The sequence below is a fragment of the Mesocricetus auratus genome, unplaced genomic scaffold (assembly GCF_017639785.1).
Source record: "Mesocricetus auratus isolate SY011 unplaced genomic scaffold, BCM_Maur_2.0 Super-Scaffold_100676, whole genome shotgun sequence".
Taxonomy (NCBI): Eukaryota; Metazoa; Chordata; class Mammalia; order Rodentia; family Cricetidae; genus Mesocricetus; species Mesocricetus auratus.
The window spans coordinates 1,137,787-1,158,591 of NW_024429266.1; the positions used below are offsets into that span (position 1 = coordinate 1,137,787).

At 40.3% G+C, this 20,805-nt stretch overlaps 2 long non-coding RNA genes across 4 annotated transcripts in view; one reads left to right on the forward strand and one right to left on the reverse strand.

The window, feature by feature from the left end:
- Positions 1-20,805, reverse strand: part of LOC106022219 — a 374,747-nt gene that overhangs the window by 142,370 nt on the left and 211,572 nt on the right. The window lies entirely within an intron of this gene.
- Positions 8,375-9,343, forward strand: LOC110343319. The gene is made up of 3 exons (XR_002385567.1): positions 8,375-8,592; positions 8,830-8,962; positions 9,100-9,343. It is a non-coding gene; the product is annotated as an uncharacterized LOC110343319 (long non-coding RNA).

The window sequence follows — 20,805 nt, forward strand, 5'->3', positions numbered from 1 at the left end:
TAGACAACAAGGGAGAAATGCTGTGGGAGATTTGTTTGTGTTGCTACTCCAAGGCTACCAAAGGGGGTTGGATCTTGATTTGGAGGGTGGAGTCCACACTAAACTACCTGGAGTGCATCATAGAGTCTTCTGGGGCCCAAGAGGAAGCTAGAAAAACACACAGAAGGAATAAGGGGGTGACCTAAGGAGATACACAGTTTTTTTTTCAATTTGGGAAGGTAGAGAAGAAAGCAGGTGATCATTTATCCATTGCTCTGTGGCTTATTCCATAATATTAAATCTCTTCAAATATAGCATTTCTACAGGATTCCAGTTAACTTCTGTATAGTCTTGGGGGTACCTGATATCTGGTAGCCATTCTTATATGGTAAATGAACAGATTAAGGTTTGTTTTCTAATAACCTTAGGCCACTCCTCTTCAGCTTCATAATTCAATGGTATTGTAGGTTCTCCTCTAAATTCCTCTGTCATATCCGAATATTTTTTTTATTTTCACTAGTAGGTCTTTCTAAAACTTATGTATTATCAGTTAAATTTTTGTTATTTTCATTAGTGTTTCTAAGTTTACTATCTTATCAGTAGTAATTCTTTCTAACGCTCACATCCTAGCAATAGTAAATCCCCATAAGACTTGTATCTTATCAGTCAAATTTTTATTATTTTCATTAGTAAGTTTTTATAAGACTCAAATAGTATCAATAATAAGTTTTTTAAGGCTTGTGTCTTATCAGTCAAATTTTCATATTTGTCACAGTTATCAAACCACTTTTTAAAGGATAAAATATGAATTACCAAACTGATAATAATTACAATCTGCATTATGTCAATCCCAGCTAAGTGGTTTATCCCCTGATTTATTTTTAGATTAGCAACAAATATCCCAAAAGCAAGAAACTTCAGTTTATAAAGAGAACTAATTGGATACTTCCTCACATTGTATGGGGAACACCGGTTTCTGGGACCCCTACATTCTATACTGATGCAAATAAATCAGGAAAAGCAGGTTATAAATCAGGAAAAATAAGTAAAGTGGCTCAAAGCTCTTAAGATTCAGTCAAAAAATCAGAATTATATGCTATTCTCATGATGGTATTAGATTTTTCAGAACCTCTTAATATAGCTACCAGCTCTCAGTATGCAGAAAAAATTGTTTTACATATTAAAACTCATAAACTTATTCCAGATGATTCAGAATTAACTTTCTTATTTATTCAATTTTTAAAAATGAGGAATAAAAATCATCTCCTATATATAAAACACATATCAGATCCCATACAGGCCTACCAGGCCATCTAGCACAAGGTAATGATGAAATCAATTAGCTCCTGGTAGGAAATGTCCTAGAAGCCTCAGAATTTCATAATGTTAATAGCAAAGATTTGAAGACAGAATTTTCTATCATTTGACAGCAAGCCAAGGAAATGTCTTAGTTGTTCTTTGTATAACCAAGTCCACTATCTTCAGGCAGTAATCCAAAGGGTACTCAAAGTAATAAGATTTGGCAAATGGATGTGCTTCATCTTGCAGAGTTTGGAAAATTTAAGGTTTGTGCACCATACCATAGATACATATTCAGGGTTTCAATGGGCAACTGCTTTACGCTCTGAAAGGACTGATTCTGTAATTACACACTTATTAGAAGATATGTCCATCACAGGGATACCTGTACAAGTTAAGACTGATAACTCTCCAGCATATGTCTTCAGTGAAATGAAGTAGTTTTTTGCTTATCACAACATAAAACATATTACAGGTATACCACACAATCCTACAGGACAGGCAGTTATAGAGTGATATAACTACATTTTAAAAGATAGGCCTAATAAATACAAAGGGGTAATAAAACCCCCAGGGATTTACTGCACAATGTTTTATTTACTTTAAATTTTTTTAGATGCTAATGAAAAAAGAACAACTGTGGAGTGACATTGGATAACGAAAAAAACCTGCTGAATTAAATTAGTCTGTATACTTAAATGTGTGTTGACCTCAAAATTGAAAGCAGGATATGTGTTACTTTAGGAAAGAGGTTTTGCTTTTGTTTCCACGGGAAAAGAATATCTATAGATATCATCAAGATTGATAATGATTAGATTAAACCAGGAGATATCTCTCGGTTAGGAGAGGCAATAGTTCCTCAAACAGTTCTTAAACTAACTCATAAGACTAGCAAATGCCTTTCATTTGATCAGACATAACCTGCCAAAAAGGGAAATTCCCCAAAGTTAGGGTTTGGGCAGGGTTTTGTTTCTGTCTTTCCAGGAGAATAAAAGCATCTGACTAAAGAATTTCAAAACCACTGGACAAATGAACCATCTGAAGAAGAAGGATAAATCAGCCAGACAAAATGTCCCAAGAAAAAGAGTAATTTGGGTTAATGGTCTAGTACATTTCCAATTGTTTGTGTCTGCTGTTATATAAAGCAAAATTTTCTTTTTGTAATCCCAAGTCAATTAAAATTTAAATCTGGCTTTGGATTTGGAATTTGGCTTTCTCCTTCTCTAAATCCAAACATGTTTGTTAAAGGAAAATCCAAAGTCTCTGTCTCATTTCAGAAGAGCCACCTGCTATGGGACAGAAGAAAACCAAAATTAAAGGACTATTCTTTTGTTACTAATCTCATAATTCCTTGGATTTATTTTGATTCTTTAAAACTTTTCTGAAGGTATAAATATTATCTCAAAATCTGTAAGAGGATGTATTTAACAGATTGTGGTCCTTTAACCTCTCCAAGATCTACTACATATGCCTTTCAAAATGCTTAAGTTTTCTTCAGTGAACTGAGACAATCCTAACAGCAACTGTTACAATCTCCAAAAGGATAATGGCCTCCACAATGACAATTTCACCTGAATTGTGGTAATGCCACTAAGCTGACAAACACCACCCAAAGATCGGCTTTGAACTACAAACTGATCGGGACAATTTCCAGGCAGCTAATTAAGATGGCCCAGCATCATAGATTACCCCAGCCAGAGCTTCAGATAAGCCTTGCATTTTCCCATCACACAAAGAATGGACAACAGCTAGATCTCCCAGGAGTTTACCTCAACTTATTTTCAGGGTCCCCTAAAGAAGCTGTCACCCCCAGACAACAAAAAGTGATTTTGTTTTATTTCATTTAAATTAGAAACAAGCTTGTTTTACATGTGAATCCCAGATCTTTCTCCCTCCCCTCCTCCTCTGCTTCCCATCAACCCCCATCCCATCCCCTTTCTGCTCCCCAGGGAGGGTGAGACCTTCCATGAGGGATCTTCAGGTGGTCTGGGTCAGTCCTATGCTTTCAATCTGGGTCCCATGAGCTCCTCCTTTTCAGGTCAACTGTTTATGTGGTTTTCTCCAGCCTGGTCTTGATTCCTAACAGGAAGCAATTTTAAGAGTAAGAAACCCACATTCCCAGAGGTGGGGGTGGGTGGTTTTGTTTTTGCTTTTCTGGTCATTTGATGGATGATTTTCATCATTTAGGGGATTGGTTGCACGTTGTTATTGGTTATAGCCAGGGAGGAAACTAAGCAAAGGAGATCAGATACAGGGAACTCATTCTGAAAAGAAAAATAAAGGGGGAGATATAGGATTGGTTGGATAAAAGGGTAGATTATTGAATCTGCTTTTAAACTAACGAAGTAGTTACTAGTCTCAAATAGTTTATATTGGTATAGATTTTTGTATATTGATATAAATTTAAGGCCATTTTGTTATATTGTATAATATATTTCTATTCTTTAAGATATTGTACCTATTCAGCTCATTTAAAAATGTAAAGTTCTAGTCCTTGAATACTATTAAGGAAAAGAAAGAAAGACAGGTTAAAAATCATCTATAACAATCAAACTTATAGTCATATTAGATATGTTTTCAAGGTCAAACAGATATATTTTAAATTGATAGATGGTCTTCAAACACTTCTTAGACCTACAGAATATGCCAGTTAAAATGTTCTAATAACATAAGACTTTTCATGACCATGAAACATGTCTGCTCCAGGCAGCAACAATTTACTTCAATAAATAATGATGGACATTGAAGAACCTGCTTGTGGAGTTTTCTTTCAATGTAGTAAAGTCAGCCACTGGGCAAAGAAACTGCTCTTGCCTCAACAGCTGACAACATGTTGTCCAAATTAGACAAGCAGGACACAAACGTAGGCAACTGCTGAAACTTTGCCAAGACAATATAGGACAGTCTCTCAAATTTCCTGCTTCACAGAAAAGTCTGCCAGATATTCTAGGCCTGTAGATGGAAGATGGATGTCCCAACATTGCAAAGGAATCTTGTGTGACCCTCCAGGCAGCCAGCTGTTTCTGTCAATCCTATAGTTTTGGAAGTTGCTTGTTCTGAACTTCCTGTTTATTCAGGTAATGTTATATCCTTCTCAGGTCTTTGATAGGGTTAAAGAATAGGTAGTTTTAGTTACAGTTTCCCTTAGTTATGATAAAAAGTAAATTAGGTACAAAACTTATGACTCGCCAAGAGGGGATAGATAATGGAGTATTATCTCTGAATTTGCTAAATACAAATGGACTGGGCATTGTGAATGTATTCTTATTTTATAATTGTTCTTATTGTACATAGTTTCATTTTATTAAAATTAATACCTTTTTATTTAGATAATACTTGATTATTGCTCTTATTGTATATATTTTTCCTGTGTTAGAGTTAAAATCCTTTTTATTTAGACAACAGGGAGATTGCAGATTTGTTTGTGTTGCTGTTCTGAGATTGCCAATGGGGTCAGATCTTGGTTCAGAGGGCAGAGTCCACACTAATGTGGCCAGAGTGGACCACAGAGTCTTCTGGAGGACTCAGAAGAAGCTAGAGGGACACACGGGAGGAATAATGGGTGGCCTTAGGAGATGTGCAGCCTTTTCAATCAGGGAAAGCAGTGAGTAGAGCAAGTGAATATTTTTCCATTGCTCCATGGTTTATTCCCTAATATTGAATTTCCAAGTTTTATTTTTTAATAAAACAATAAAAGAAGTCACAATAAAGATATCAAAGGTCTTGCCCAGTTCTGGGCACTGTGAGCTGAAATACTGATCTGTGAGTTAGATACAAAGCGCCATGACTGTTATGAGGTAATTAATCACTTCCTACTTGGATTGGAGTCCTGATCTGCAAGAAAGAATGTCATGTCTTGTCATAAGCATTAGGGTAGACACTGCTATTGTTATTCTGCTAAGTGTTCATGTTATCAAAATGCTGTCTAAATGTTTATGTTCACACGCATAGACTTGGGCTGATGTTAACCATGGTCAGAGAAGCTTCCTTTTGTAGTGGGTAGCAGTCAGTGGAGAGATGAATAACTGTTCCAGGTACTGATAATCAATGACTGAATGTTTAGCACTAAATGGGGTACCTATGTCACACTACCACCATCAGCATCACCACCAACACTCAGGAAACATCACAAGGGTAGACAAAAAAAGGAAGGAAGGAAGGAAGGAAGTGAGGAAGGAAAAATGGAAGGGAGAGAGACACAGAGAGAGAGAACGAGAGAGAGCTGGAGGATGGGGAAGTGTGTTGCACAATGCTGCCTTCTAGATAAGGTCATTTTACTCATTAAGTCACAGCAGCTGGAGTTACCTGAGCAGGATTAAGACAGCTGAAATCCTCCTAGGTGGAGTAAATTCTCTCTAGGATCTGCCCCTTCCTCAATACCTATTGGCAGTTGACAGGTGAGTCTGGCTGCTTTGCCTCTGAAGGAACTTGAATGCTTTATTCTGAGTGATTAAGGTTCTTTTTCTTTTCTTTTTTTAAGAAAAGAAACAGGGTATCTCTTTCATTGCTCTCCCTTCTTGATATCCATGTTCTTATCTCTCATCCCCTCCCTTCTCCCCACCTCCCAGTTAAGACCCAGGAGATCTTAACTATTTTCCCTTCCTTGGGACCACCATGTTTGCCCTTTTAGGGTCCCCCCTCTTCACCTAGCTTCTCTTAGGTTGTGGAATTGTAGCCTGGTTATCTGTAGGAGGAAACTTAGGACTGCGCCATTAGCCACGCATAAGGATGTGGTAACGAAAGGGCAGAACTGTGCTGTTAACCACACCCACTTTGGGCATGACTAACAGACAGGACAGTGAACTATGCTTCTAGCCAGGCCCACTTTTGGGCGTAGCTAGAGGCGTGTACGGAGGTTCTTATAAAAGACTGTAGCAGAACCACATTCGCTCTCTTTTTCAGCTTCCGGTTTGGTAGCAAAGGCTTCTTGACTCATCAGGGTTGCCCGTTTTCTCTTGTAAGTAATTTCTACAATAAGCAGTTACCTATACCCTCAACAAGTGTGCCGTTTATCGTTACAACGACATTTATCCTTTGTTTTACATCTAGTATTCACTTATGAGTGTACATACCTTGGTATGCCAGACTTTGCTGAGTCCCTAAGGAAGGCCTTACCCCCCTCTGAGGAGTGGATGAGGGGTAGGAAGGGGAGAAGTGGGGGAGGAATAAGGGGAGGGAGGGGGAACTGGGGTTGGTATGTAAAATGAAAAATAGGTTTTTTTTTGAAAAATGAAAACATACATGAAAGAGAAAAGAAAGGAAACAGAAAGTAATGATAACCATCTGAGTGTGAGGATGAGTGTGGATGGTAGTGTTTGAAAGACTGTGGCAGGAGGTGATTGTCCAGAAGGTAGCAGACACATAAAATGTGGGTTTAGCTAAGGAATGAACTTTGAAGTAAGTGATTTTAATGATGCCAGTGATCGATGAGGGCTTGAAGACTGTGACAGAGAAGAGATGGCTGTGTCTATGCTTTTATAGGTTCCAGGGTGGTGAAAAATTGTGCTAAGTTGTTGGAGGAGAGTGAAAAAGAGAGGATAAGGTTGGAAAATGGATGCTATGGTGACAACCCAGGGAACAGGAAAGCAGGTGCTATGAGAGCCAAGGAACTGAGGAAAACATGGTTTGTCCCCTCCAGGGCCTCCTTGGCCTACTCTGTAGATCACTCTAGACAGTTCTCATAAGGTCTAATGGCTCCCTGGGTCGATACTTATGGACATTCTCTGGTCACAGGTGTTTCCTTGGTCTTCAGGGGGCAGTGGATTAATATGTCAGTGGTAACTCTCAAACTTTTATGTGAAGAAATAAAAACCCAACTGCCTGGCCTCTCTGATGCAGTTGGACCATAGTCTAGTCTCTTTGAAGGTCTCTGATAGGGAGTTCCAAGTCCCAAACTGGCAACTCTTGGCTTCTCTTTCTTCATCTTCTTTTACTAACTGGGATTGCCAAATAAATCACCCAAATCTTTGTCTCCAGGTTGGTGAGTTTGAAAGAAATCAAATGAGCTCTACTGGCAATTTTGGAAGGATTAAACCTTGTGGACACTGAAACTACCAAGGAATCTTATGTAAGTCTCAATCGTGTGGAATTATATTCAGCTCTACATTTAAGGCTGAAAATCTTGGGTACCTATGCTGTTGGAAGAAGCAAACCTTGAACGCATTGTTAGTGATTGGCAGGCAGACATGAAATGGGGGTGCAATGGCACACAGTGCAGATTTTAAAATGATGAGAGCCACGGGCAGAACAATCAGGAAGCCACACTAATGCAAAAATACAAAGCCCTGAGTGTATTTTTACATCTGTGTGTGTGTGTGTGTGTGTGTGTGTGTATGTGTGTGTGTACATAAACATGCAACTCCACAAATTCACCCCTATGTAATGTGGTTGTATTCCTAGACAATGCAAACTGGATATATTTTCACAATAGGCTGAGTGTTGGTGGCGCATGCCTTCAATCCCAGCACTCATCTCTGTGAGTTCCAGGCCAACCTGGTCTACAGATTGAGTTCCATGACAGGCTCTAAAACAATACAGAGGAAACCTGGTCTTGAAAAATAAAACAAAACAAAAAAAAATAGCTCTATTTGAATTTGCTGGTTTGGATTTGCTTGGTCATATGTATACAGATATATGCCTCTGTGTATGTGCTTTCTAATTTTGATTTAACAAGAACTACTTGTGACATACATGTATAAAAATAACAAAAGGTCCTTTTACCTGGGCACATGGTAGGCTGGCACTTGGTGAGGGTCAGTTTTGACTAGGAGAAGCAGTGTGGCCTGTTGTCCACGTTGAGTGAGGGGAATCCTGAATGCTGGGAGACTTAAAGCTAATCCCAGGTCAAACAGGATGGACAGTCTCCGAGAGATATTCATGTTCTTTCCTCTCTCCTTTTCATAAGTGGACAAATGACAAAATAGAATGTCTTGGAGCTCTGGTCAGAAAGCCATGACAGAAGAGAGGGAAGTCATTACTATTCCAGAAACATAGGCTTTCTGCTGCAAAGACCCAGGGAAGAAACCCACATACTCTGTTGATAATCCCCTTTGAATGTGCAAGCAAGTTTGACTTTCATTCTCATCTGCAGGGAATCCTCAGCAGCTGTTGCTGTCAGGCCTTTGCTCTGGGCTTCCAGGCCTAGAAGAACCACACAAGGGCAGGGGCACTCTGGAAGCGACTTTGGAAGAGTTCCAGGAGAGTCTGCTCCCCAGCACTGCTGTAAAGAGCGCCCAGGCTCGTGCCACTTCCCCTGGTTTCTCTCCCATGTGTGCCAGGCAGAGATTCCAGGATTAACCGGGAGACACCTGTTTGGTATGCGTGCCACACAGGTGGCCTGCTTTTCTGCTCCTTAGTGTTCTCTGCTAAAGAGTTTTTGATGCTAAAGATGTCACTGACAGTTACTGCAAATACTACACAGGCATGATCTTCCTTACACTTCCCAGCCCTACCGCAGCCCACCCATCCCAACATCAGAGCCCTTAGGGACAGAAGCACTGTTTATTTGTTTCATTTACTCTAACAACACACGCCCCACCTCTGTCCTAACAGGATTCTGTTTGAACACACACCTCAACAGCCCCTCTCTAACACGGGTGAGGACAGTCTGAGAGAAGTCAAAATGTTGAACATTTTACCATGTGCAGCAGAGCCAACGCTTGATCCCTCTCTCAGAACAATGAAGGTAAAACTCTCTGGTTTGCAGCCTAGGTATTACTATACTTAAACATAAACATGTAGCTTGCCCTGCCCTCCTCTTGTATGTGGATGCCTTTATTCATCATTCATTGGTGATTTGTTGAGTGTCTTGCATGATTCCAGCACCATGCTGTGCCCTACTGAAGAGAGAAACAGAAGGGAAGGATACAGTCCCCACCCTCAGAAGAATTATGGCTTTATGGAGAGAGCAAGAGGGACAGGAAGGTGGAAGGCTGAAGAAATGGATCAGTTAAGAACACTTGCTGCTTGGGTCTCAGAAACACCTGCACCTACATCTCAAGGGGAATGGATGCCCCGCTCTTCTGGCCTCCACGGGCAGCTGTGCACATATGTACATATACACAAAGACATACACGTAAGTAAAAACAAGCACACACTTTCCCCTAAAAACAGGAAGAAAGGAGGTAAGGAGATAATGAGTGGGGGAGAGATGAGAGAGAAGAAAGGATTAGAAGAGATGAAGAGTTTGAGATGTCTGAGATCATAGCGTCTTTTGTTTGCTTGTTTGTTTTCTCTGTTTCTCTGTGTAGCCCTGGCTACCCTGGAACTTGAACTGTAGTCCAAGCTGGCCTGGAACTCACAGAGCTGCACATGCCTGTCTCCAGAGTGCTGGGATTAAAGGTGTATATGCTCTACCACTGCAGTTCTTAACTCTTGATACAGATGATTTTGAGTATGCCGGGTTTGGTGCTGAACACAAACAGAAAGGGACATCCTGCCTTCCACCTGTAACTGCCATGGCTTCTTCTTGCTTTTAAAAGGACATTTCTACTGCTCATTTTCCCCTCTGAACCTGTCTCTCCCTATAGTTTGAAATTTTAAGCTTCAGCTATACCTTGGCTAAATGAGGCTTATTTCTTCTGTCTACCTCTCACATGTTTTAAGAATAAGAAAACAAGTCTGGTGGCAGCTTCTTCACAAGTTTAAGTCTCCTTCTTTGATCTACATTCTTTTGGAGTTTGCTCAAGTCTAAAGTTATTTTCTTTTTCTTTATACTTCAAAATCTGTGTACCCTGACTAAAAATACACATGGCTACCCCAAATTTTCAAATGTTTTTGCCTCTGACTTTCCCCAGAACCTTTAGGGTTCTAATATTTATTTTTAGATCTATGGTTCATCTTGAATTAGATTTTGGGTACAATGTATGTCAAGGGTTGAAATTTAGTTTTTATTTTCCTCTATGATGGTGAGTTGTTTCAACATCATCTGTTGAAGGCATTATCCTTTCTCTTTTGATACGCCTTAGAAACTTGGTCAAAATCAACTAACTGACCATGTGTCTTTGGGTTTATTTCTAAGTTTCTATTTGACCTCATTAGTTGATGGCTCTACACATTTGCTTCTCAGTATCTTCCCATATATATATATATATATATATATATATACATATATATATATATCATATTGGGTCTCAGTCAGGAACTGCTAAGTCCTAAAACTTTAATCTCTCTAAAATATTTAATCGAAATATTCCAAGCTGTTGATAAACACTACATTTAGATGGTAAACAATTCTTTCAAACGCTTGGTAGAAGATTTGAATAAAACCAAGATAAATTTGTACAACAATATCTAATTTTCTTGTTCATAGGTGTCCCCATTTCTTAGGTACATTTTCACTTATTGGATCCTTTCTTAAACAATGTTTTAAGCTTTTCAGAATGGAAAGTGTTAAAATCGTATCTCTTATTTTGACGTTATTGTGAATTATGTGAATTTCCAAATTTTATTTTTTTGGCATTCATTTCTAGTACATAGAAATAACATTTGTTTATGTATAAGTATCTTAAATTCTAAGACCTTAGAAAATATTGAGTAATGCTGCCAATGTTGGTAAATTCTAAGAGTTTCCTATCCATGAGTAGCATCCATATATTACCACAAGTGTTCTGTCCCCCCATCTCCAACTTTTTCTTTTTGCTCTTTTGCTTTGTTTAGAGCATTCACTACAATGTCAAATAAAGATAGTGACAACATTTTTGCCTCGCTCCTTATCTTAGGAAGTAACTAAGCACTGTGTGGTACTTGACGCAGGTTTCTCACAGTTACAAAAGTTACCATCTAAGTTTGTTGAGACATTTTTCTACTTAAAGTTTCATAAATTGTGTTTTTTCTTAGTCAACTGAAATATTCATATAATTTTATTTTGTAAAGATTTATTTATTTTGCATAGACACGCCAGCTGATAACCAAGCAGGCTGCCCACAGACAATATCCTCTTTCTTTCTCTGGTCCCCTAAGCCCAGTCCCTTAGTCTTGTTACCAACGCTGTAACAGATCACCAGCTAGAGCTTCCCTCCCTTCCCTGCCCACATCTGTGGATCCCAAAGACCATCCCCTCCTAACTTCCCTCCCCACAACTGCTTCCCTGCATACCAGCCTCCAATACCAACAGACATTCCCTTTGGAACACACCAGCTGAGCAGGCCAGGAAAAAGGCAACACAGGGCTATCACACTCTCTGAAAATGCAGAAGGGAAACAGAAACCAAGGAACGAAACACCCACCCCAACAAAGGCAAACCCGGAAATCAGCACCTAGACTATAATCATCCCAAACTCAGATGCCTAGATGCCAACATGAGAACACAGTCACTAACAGCCAGGGCCATCACGTCTACACTAGAGCCCAGCTATTCTGCCTTTCAACGCCAGATCCAGGGCACTCGACTACCTTTCTCTGACCTGTGCGGGTTACTGCATGCACACGGTGCATGTGCTTGCATGCACACACAGGCATGAGTACACATACCCATACATACTTAAAATTTTGTACACAAAATGTAATATGCTATGATTTTACTAACTTCTAAATATTTTACTCGTTTCCATGATTTCTTCCTCAATATAGATTTTCCTTTGAAGGCTAGTGTTCATTTTCACAAATACTGGTATGAGAGGGGAAATGTTTTTATTTACTTGCACTTTAACTGTTGTGATCAGATGATACAGAATATAGGCTAACTCATCAGAACTGTTACCATGCTGCAACCTGATACATGTTTAAAGAGTACACATACGTTTGTTCTTGTGCATGTGATAAGCCCAATTTGTGCTTAGCCTTAGAAGCCTTCTCTCCCCCTCACTGACCATCCCCCTGGTCTGTCAGTTGCTGAGTGATGAGACAGTCACATCCAAATGCAATTATGCAAGTGCTGAGTTTTTCCACTTAAATTTGAGACGACTCTTTTCTTCATTAATTGACTCTTTTATCATCGTGAAATATCTCATTTTCTCACCAACTATATTTCTTGCCTTCATCTGCTTTGCCTTTTAATAGTGTACACACTCTGCTTTGCTATGATTCCATTTTGCAGAGATATAAATAGATGATAGATGCATACTTCTGTACTTAAAGGGAAGTTTACTCTTGTGTTTTATTGTTTAAGCTTTCACACAATTGTATATTGAACACATATCTGTCCATGTGCCCCACCCTCCTAAAAAGAAATTTTCTAGGTATGATTTAATTTCTGTCTTTCACTTGTAGTATTTAATTTACCTATTGATTCAAGCCTGTCATGTTAACATTAGTTTTCTATTTATTCTATATTTCTTCCTTCTTTTGTCTATCTGTTCCTTGGAAATTTGAATGTGTTTTTTAACATTTCATGCTATGTATTTATTGGATGATTACTACTGAGGTATCAATGGTTGTTGCAGGGTGCACAATGCACACGTTATTTACACAATCTACATGTGAATGCATATTGATTTTTTTTAATAATAGAAGAATTCCATTGCAGAATACCTTCATCTCCAAGCCCTCTATTTGAACGATTATTGCCTTAGGTTTTATTTGTGAACATATCTTAAACCTAGTATGCATAGTTAGTACTTTTGCTCTAAATAGACAATTACCTTGGAAGAAAGATTTTTTTCACATTAAAGAGTTGCTTCATTCAAGTATAAAATTCAATACATGGCAATGATATTCTGTTTATTCTAAAAGTCTGGAAGAAAGTATTTCAATATTTTTCATCATAAGGAAGTAAGAAATGTTTGAGGAGGAGATAAATATGCTTAAATTGATTTAAAGACTCCAGAACAACATGACATGGTACCCCATTAATATGTGTACATTTTGATATTTAATATGTAAGGCAAAATAAAATAAAAATTATTGAAGGCATAATTCTCCCAAACCTAATATAGCATTCATAAACATGTACATTGTTAATAATTGGATGAATTTTTAATTTTTTAAAAAATTTTTTATTTTAATTTTAAATAGCTTGTTTTACATGTCAATCCCAGTTCCCTCTCCCTCCCCTCCTCCCACACCCCCCATCCTCCCCCAGCCTCTGACCCTATTGCCAATTCCTTCCACATAGGGGATATCTAGAGTCTGTCATTTCACTCAGGGTAGGGTCCAGGCACTCCCCTAAGAGTCCAGGCTGAGAGAGCATCCCTCTTTGTGCTATGGGCACACAATGTCTGTTTGTATTCCAGGGATAAACACTGATCCACTGCTCAGGGCCCCATAGGTTGCCCAGGCCTCTTCACTGACACTCACATTCGGGGGTCCGGATCAGTCCCATGCTGGCCTCCCATGCTGGCCTCCCCGCTGTCGGTCTGGGGTCCAAGAGCTCTCCCCTGTTCAGATCAGCTGTCTCTGCTGGTTTTGCCAGCACATTCTTTGCCAATTTGCTCATCGCTCCTCTCTGTCACTGGGTTCCTTAGGTTCAGTTCAGTGCTTAACTGTGGGTGTTTGCCTCTGCTTCCATCAGTCACTGGATGAAGACTCCCAGATGGTTATAGACATCAAGCTCATTATCAGGAATGGGCATTCGAGGTGGTCTCTCCACTATTGCTTAGCTTGCCAATTGGTGTCATCCCTTTAGATCACTAGAGGTCACACTGGTGCCTGATCAGTCTTCTAACCCATGATTCTCTCCTCCCCCTATTCTACCCCCCACTCAACCTTCCTGTTCCCCGTGACCTACTGTCTCTACCCCTTCTCCCCTCTCTTCTTCCCAGCTCCCACTCCCCCCCACCCCTCGCCATGTTCCCCATCTGTTCAGAGGGTCTTGCCTCCTTCCTCTTCTCTTGGGTACTATGCATATCTTTTAGGTTCTTTCCTATTTCCAAGGCTCTCTATCAGTGGAAGTGCAGACTGGCACTATCCTGATCTATGTCTAAAATCCATATATGAGTGAGTACATACCATGTTTGTCTGTTTGTGACTGGGTTACCTTACTCAGGATGGTTTCTTCCAGTGCTATCCATTTACCTGTGAATTTCAAGATTCCATTGTTTTTTTTCCCGCTGAGTAATACTCCATTGTGTAAATGTACCACATTTTCTCTATCCACTCTTCAGTTGAGGGGCATCTAGGTTGCTTCCAGGTTCTGGCTATTACAAATAATGCTGCTATGAACATAGTGGAGCACATGCCCTTGTTGTATGAATTTGCCTCTTTTGGATATATGCCTAAGAGTGGAATTGCTGGGTCTTGTGGTAGATTGATTCCCATCTTCCTGAGGAATCTCCATACTGATTTCCAAAGTGGCTGTATGAGTCGGCACTCCCACCAGCAGTGGAGGAGTGTTCTCCTCTCTCCACATCTTCTCCAGCATAAATTGTCTTGGGTGTTTTTGGTTTTAGCCATTCTGACAGGAGTAAGATGGTATCTCAGGGTTGTTTTGATTTGCATTTCCCTGATGGCTAAGGATGTTGAGCACTTTCTTAAGTGTCTCTTGGCCATTTTAGCCTCCTCTATTGAGAATTCTCTATTTAGCTCTGTACCCCACCTTTTAATTGGATCATTTGGTGTTTTGGAGACTTGCTTCTTGAGTTCTTTGCAAATTTTGGAGATTAGCCCTCTATCAGATGTGGGGTTAGTGAATATCTTTTCCCATTCTGTGGACTGCCTTTTTTTCTTGTTGACTGTGTCCTTTGCCTTACAGAAGCTTTTTAGTTTCAGGAGGTCCCGTTTGTTAGTTGTCGATCTCAGAGTTTGTGCCACTGGTGTTATGTTCAGGAAGTGGTCTCCTGTACCAACTCGTTGAAGAATATCTCCCACTTTCTCTTCTAGAATTTTTAATTCTTAAAAAATTTTATTATTTTTTTCCTGTAACATACTTAGACCTAATTATTTTTCTTAATTTTCAAATTAATTTTTTTTCATGCATGAGTACTATCATTTCCATCACCCCCTTCTGTGGCCCTCACTCCCTCTCAAATTCACGACCTCTTCTTTTTATTACTACTACATATCCATATATATGCATCTATATCCATATTTCTCTGTATAACCTACTGAGTTCATTTAATGTTGTTTGAATGTCTGTGTATTTGGGGTTTACCGCTTTGGAACTGGGTAATCTGTTAACCTGGGGCTCATACATGGAGTAAACGGATTCTTCCTGAGTGAGTCATGATTCTCCGTAGGTCTGTGTTGTGGAGTTCTCCATGGAGGCTTGTCCAATGTGAACTCATGGAGGTCTTTCTCATTCAAATGACCACATTCAGGTACATGAGGTAATACCTTCATGAATGGGTCCGTGCAGTTATCCCTGGAGGGCTTCCTTATGCAAAGATGAGTTTGGTTTCTGGCCTCTTCCTCTAGTTACCCTTCATTGTGGTGCGCCAAGTATGTTTCACCAGACACAGTCCGTTGATTTTGGACTTTTTAGTCTCTGGAACCAGATGCTAATATATTGGCTCCTTATAAATTACTCAGCCTGTGATGTTCTCTTGTCGCAGTAGAAAGCAGACTAACAGATACATTCACCGGTTTTAGGCTTATGGTTTTAAAGGTAAATTTGTGATTTTGTTGTTGTCCTTACAGCACTTTAAAGATCCTTGTGTTTAATTGTTCTTATTATTAATGTTTCATTTCTGGGGATGGAACCAGGGCTCCACATGTACAAAGCAAATGCTTCACCACTCAGTTACACCTCAGTCCACTGCTTGCATATTGGGGTGAGGTAGTGAGTTTTGAGTACATCATTTCCTGTTTTGAGTTCCTTTACCCACAGTCTTTTTTTCCTGGGACAGTCTTCTTAGATTTTGTTATTGAGGATATGCAAGGTGGTTCAGGGGGTAAAGGCATTTGCCTCCCAGCCTGAAACCTACATTTGATCCAGGAACACACATAGTAAAGGAGGAAACTGAATACTGGAGGTTCTCCTCTTGTAACAATAAGCAGCACACTTGATGAGGGTATAGGTAACTATTTATCGTAGAAATTACTTACAAGAGAAAACTGGCAACCAAGGTGAGTCAGCAGCTTTCACCACAGAACCAGAAGCCCAAAAAAGATCGTGTGTCTCTCCTGTACTGCCTTTTATTACCACCTCTGTATGTGCCTCTAGTCACGCCCAAAATGGGCATGGCTAGCAGCACAGTCCTAAAGTCTCTTCCTACATCCTCTGACCTGCAAATGTATGCTGTGACTAACCAACTCTCTCTCTCTCTCTCTCTCACACACACACACACATAAACTCAAGCAAGCATGCACACAACACACAGTACACACATATACACACTATATACATATACCCCACACACACTACATACATACACATGCACACAACACACAGTACACACACACAGTATACACACACTATACACATACACCCCACACACACTACATACATAGACACACACAAACACAGTACACACACAGACACACTACACACCTACAGATACACACACACTTACCCAACACACTAAACAAAAATACATAAATAATATTTTAAAAGAGGTTTTATTCCATTTTTCAGTCATTTGGCACAACTGTTCTAAATGTGGGTTCTTTGTGTTTTTCCTACTTGGGTTTTGCTGAGTTTGACTAGAGCACCTTAGTTTCCATCAAATTTGTAGACTATTTGTTTAAATCCATTTTCTTTCCCATTCCCCTTCTCTTTCTGATACACTGTTTATACTGATATACACACAGGAGACCGCTCTTTCTGCTTTCGTGCTTGTCTGAATTTTTTCTTGTCCTGTTTTCAACTTTTGTTCCCCCTGTACCTGTGACCTTTAACTACTCTCATTCAATGAATCATTTTATCCTAGACACTACACTGTCCAGTCCTAGAAATCCTGTCATTAAATTATATATCTTTAATATTTACCTCTGCATGCTCTATCCTTTCTTTAAGCCCCTCAGCACATTTGTAACAGTTTTCTATCTGTAACAGCTCTTAACTGGTTTTCCTGTCATTTCTAGGCCTTATTCTTCCTGTGTGTGTGGGTGCATGTGTGCGTGCATGCGTGTGTGTGTGTGTGTGTGTGTGTGTGTGTGTTGCCTTGTTTCAGAGACTGCTGGATTTATTTTGACAGGCAGGAGACACAGGCACCCTCTGGATCCTTGCGAGGTAACTCCAGCAGCTTTTAGTGTCTAGATTACCCATCCCCTCCCCGACCTCTGTTGTATCTACTTTTGGGCTGAGAGTGCTCTGGCATGGATGATTAGAATTTGAGCATATCCGCATCACAACCCTGGGACTGGCAAGCTTGCCGGTCCCTGTGCATTTTCTTTAGTCTGGGAGAATATGGCGGTCTTCCTAGTTTAGTGCCTCCTCTCAGAAGTGTTCTCATTCAAAGGAGCGGCCTCACTGCGCTTGGTGGCTCTTGCTCTTTCTTTCTCCCTCTCAAGCGCTCTGTCCATCAAATGTTTTGCTTGATATGTCATGGACCCCAGTTGTTTGTATTCCACTTTGAGTAAGTTCTATTTTTGTTTCTGTTTTCACCTCTGTTTTTCTGATAAAATTGCCCTCATGCAGAAACCCAGGGTGACTGTAGGGCTCTCCTTGTTGGTTCCCTTCCTTCAGAAATTGTACCTCTGTATTGCATTTTGTATAACATTTGAAGAGGTCTGCTCCGTGTATGTCATTAAGTTCTCTGTGTGTAGTTGGAGGGCAAACCCAGGACTGGTAACCATATCCCATATCGTGGCTGGATGTAAAAACCAGCTTTCCTTAGTTTTTAAATCCTTTGCTTTTCTCATGGTATCTGAGCTAGCAGTACCATTGTTTCTCTTTCATAAGTCTTTGCAATTTATTTCCCTCACCAACACACCCCTCTACCCTGTTACTGTTCCCAAAAGGGTGATCACTCAGTGTGGGGTGCATATCCACTAACTAGTGAATATTCTCTATCAAAAATTAATAAATAAATGAAGATCAGACAACATGTGGGTGTAGGGGATAGAGGTGACAGCTCTTAGCTAAGTGCCACAGAACCAGGCACACTATCCCTGTGATATTGTCAACTTCTGGTTTCCTAGTCACATCTTTCTACAAATTCAGGATATGAGATAATCTGTTTTCACCTTCCTGACTCCAATTCTGTTATCTAGTAAGCATGAAATAAATTTCCTCTGAGATGCAAATGGTTCATAAAACTCAATCTGCTATTTCTGCTGAGAATCTTAGAAAATCCAAAGCCTTAAATTGAGAGAATGAATTACTAATTGTGGGACTCTGGACCTCAGCCAAGGGCATCATGGAAAGGAAATGTGGAAAGGATCTTATCCCTCGCAGCACCCCTTGTACAGTCCACAACGGGTCACCCTTTTACACTTGCTGCCTCTGGCGGAAGTGGAAGAGAGTGGCAAGAGCAAGAACATTTTAGCACCAGTGTAAAAAGGAGGGGGTAGCACCTCACTCTCACCCCTTTGACAGCCACGCAGTCATATTGACTCTGGCTCCAGGCTTCTTGGCCTCCTTCTGTTTCTATCCCCAGGTAGTTGCTAGCAGAGATGTTTGAACCTCATAAGAGAACTTAACATGGACTATGGAAAGTATTAGCAGAGAAGGCTCTGAATAGATACGCCAGCCATAGCAAGTCAAAGCCATTTTCTGATTTAAAGCAAAGAAATTAAAAGTAAAACCTGTGCATGCATCCCTAGGTGCAGATGTCTTCCAAGTCCTCTGTCAAGTCATTCCTTATAGAGGGAAGCCTTTTCCTTGTCTGCCGCTTTGGTTTTTTTCCCCACCAGTCGCCTGGGCTCTGCCGTATTGTAGTCTCCAAATAACACACAAGACGCTGTATTAATTATGAAGCTGTTGGCCTTGCTTGTTCCTTACTAGCTAGCTCTGACTTAAGTATTTATCCCATAATTCTTAATCTAAGTATTTCTCTTACCGGAGAAAAGTTTCCCGGCTTCTTACCCCTATAGCGGTTACATCTTGAATCCCTGTGTTTCTCCTACCCAGAGTCCTCCTGGACTCCTAAGTCCCACCAATCTTGTTTCCCTATTGGCCAACAGTGCTTTATTGACATATACACAGGACTTCCCCATCAATTCCTAAACACATCATGTACCTGATGACTTAATAAAAGACCCTGAAATAATGTGGAGAGTTGGGTCATAAAGGAGAACTAAAAGAGGAACAGTGCAGCCTCCAACTGTCCCCAAACTTTGTCACCCAAATCCTAACTGGAAGGAGAGGACTTCACCTGCTTTACAGCCAGTCCAAGAACACTCATGGCTAGAGTTTGCTAAAAGAGTCTAAGAGTGTTCTCTTTGAAGGTGTGAACATTTATAGTCCAACAATAAAGTGGGACTATGGTTAAAAAAACAAACAGGCTGCACAAGAAATGAGGCAGGGTTAGAATCCGAGTCCAGCTGCAGTCAAACAGGCCCAGACACGACAGGAGAATCAGTGGGATTGCCACACTGTCAGCTCAGATCCTGAAAATTCTCTTACGTATTTGTAGATTTCGGCTGTAGTCAGCAGGGATAAAAGAAGAAACATACTTTTTATTTTTAATCCATGATAATTTTAAAATATCTATCAAGAAATGTGTAATTTGGCTAACAGAAATGTGATCATAGAACTAATTTTCTTTTTGAAAGACCCCAAATATAGATCTTCAAGTATATTCAGGAAATGCTGTTATCTAGCCATAGTCATAGTCAACTGGGGTGCTTGTCTCAGCTGCCTCTCTGAGCCTCAACTTTGAAGAAGCGCAGCATCATCAGGATTCCTTGGGTTCCTGTTGACAGGGTTGGAGCTAGAGCATCTTTATGAGTCCATAATGTGTTCCCAGCCCACACAGGTGGAAACCACCGGAATGGGGCCTTCGGATACTCTTAAACATTTTGCCCTGTTATCAGAACACTACAAGGCAATGCCCAGCATTTCAAGTCAGCCCCAGCTAGTGTGAACCATCTCACTGTCTTAAACAAGGTCGTGAGAGGCCCGTGCTTGGCAGAGGCTGAGAGCAAGACATGCTGTTACTCTCTAGAAAACACGGTTCCTTCAGCATAGCTGGCTTTTGTTCCCCCTCCAGTCCCATCCCATCCATCACTGTCACAATGACCCTTCTTCACTGTGTACAGCCCTGAGAAAACCGGAGTCAGAGACACTTCTTAAGCTTAATTACAGACAAGCCTCATGGCCACTCCAAGCCAACTAGATGTTTTCTCTTTGGTGTTTCAGACACACCCAGAGAGCCAGCAAGGCCAGCTGTAGAGAAGATGTATTCCCTTTGATGAAGCCTGATCAGACTAGAGATGTAGCTACTAAATTCTACTACCGTTTCTACCTCTGCTCAGGTCTGTATCTTTCCTACACCTGATTCCTCAGGATTTTATGGGTTTAAAAATGCCCCAGTATATTTCCAGTAAATTAGTTTGTATAACTTCTCTCAATCTCATATTTTTTTTCTTCCCCAAACCACAGTTTTCTTAAGGGAATCTAACCTCGCTTAAAACCTATGCAATGCTGAGACAGCATACTAAGCATTGTGTGGAGAAAGAAGTACAGAAAAGCAAAGAAACATGGCACACCTAAAATGACAGAGAAGGAAAGCAGGAAGCCCAGAGGCAGTCACAGGACAGGCTTGACCT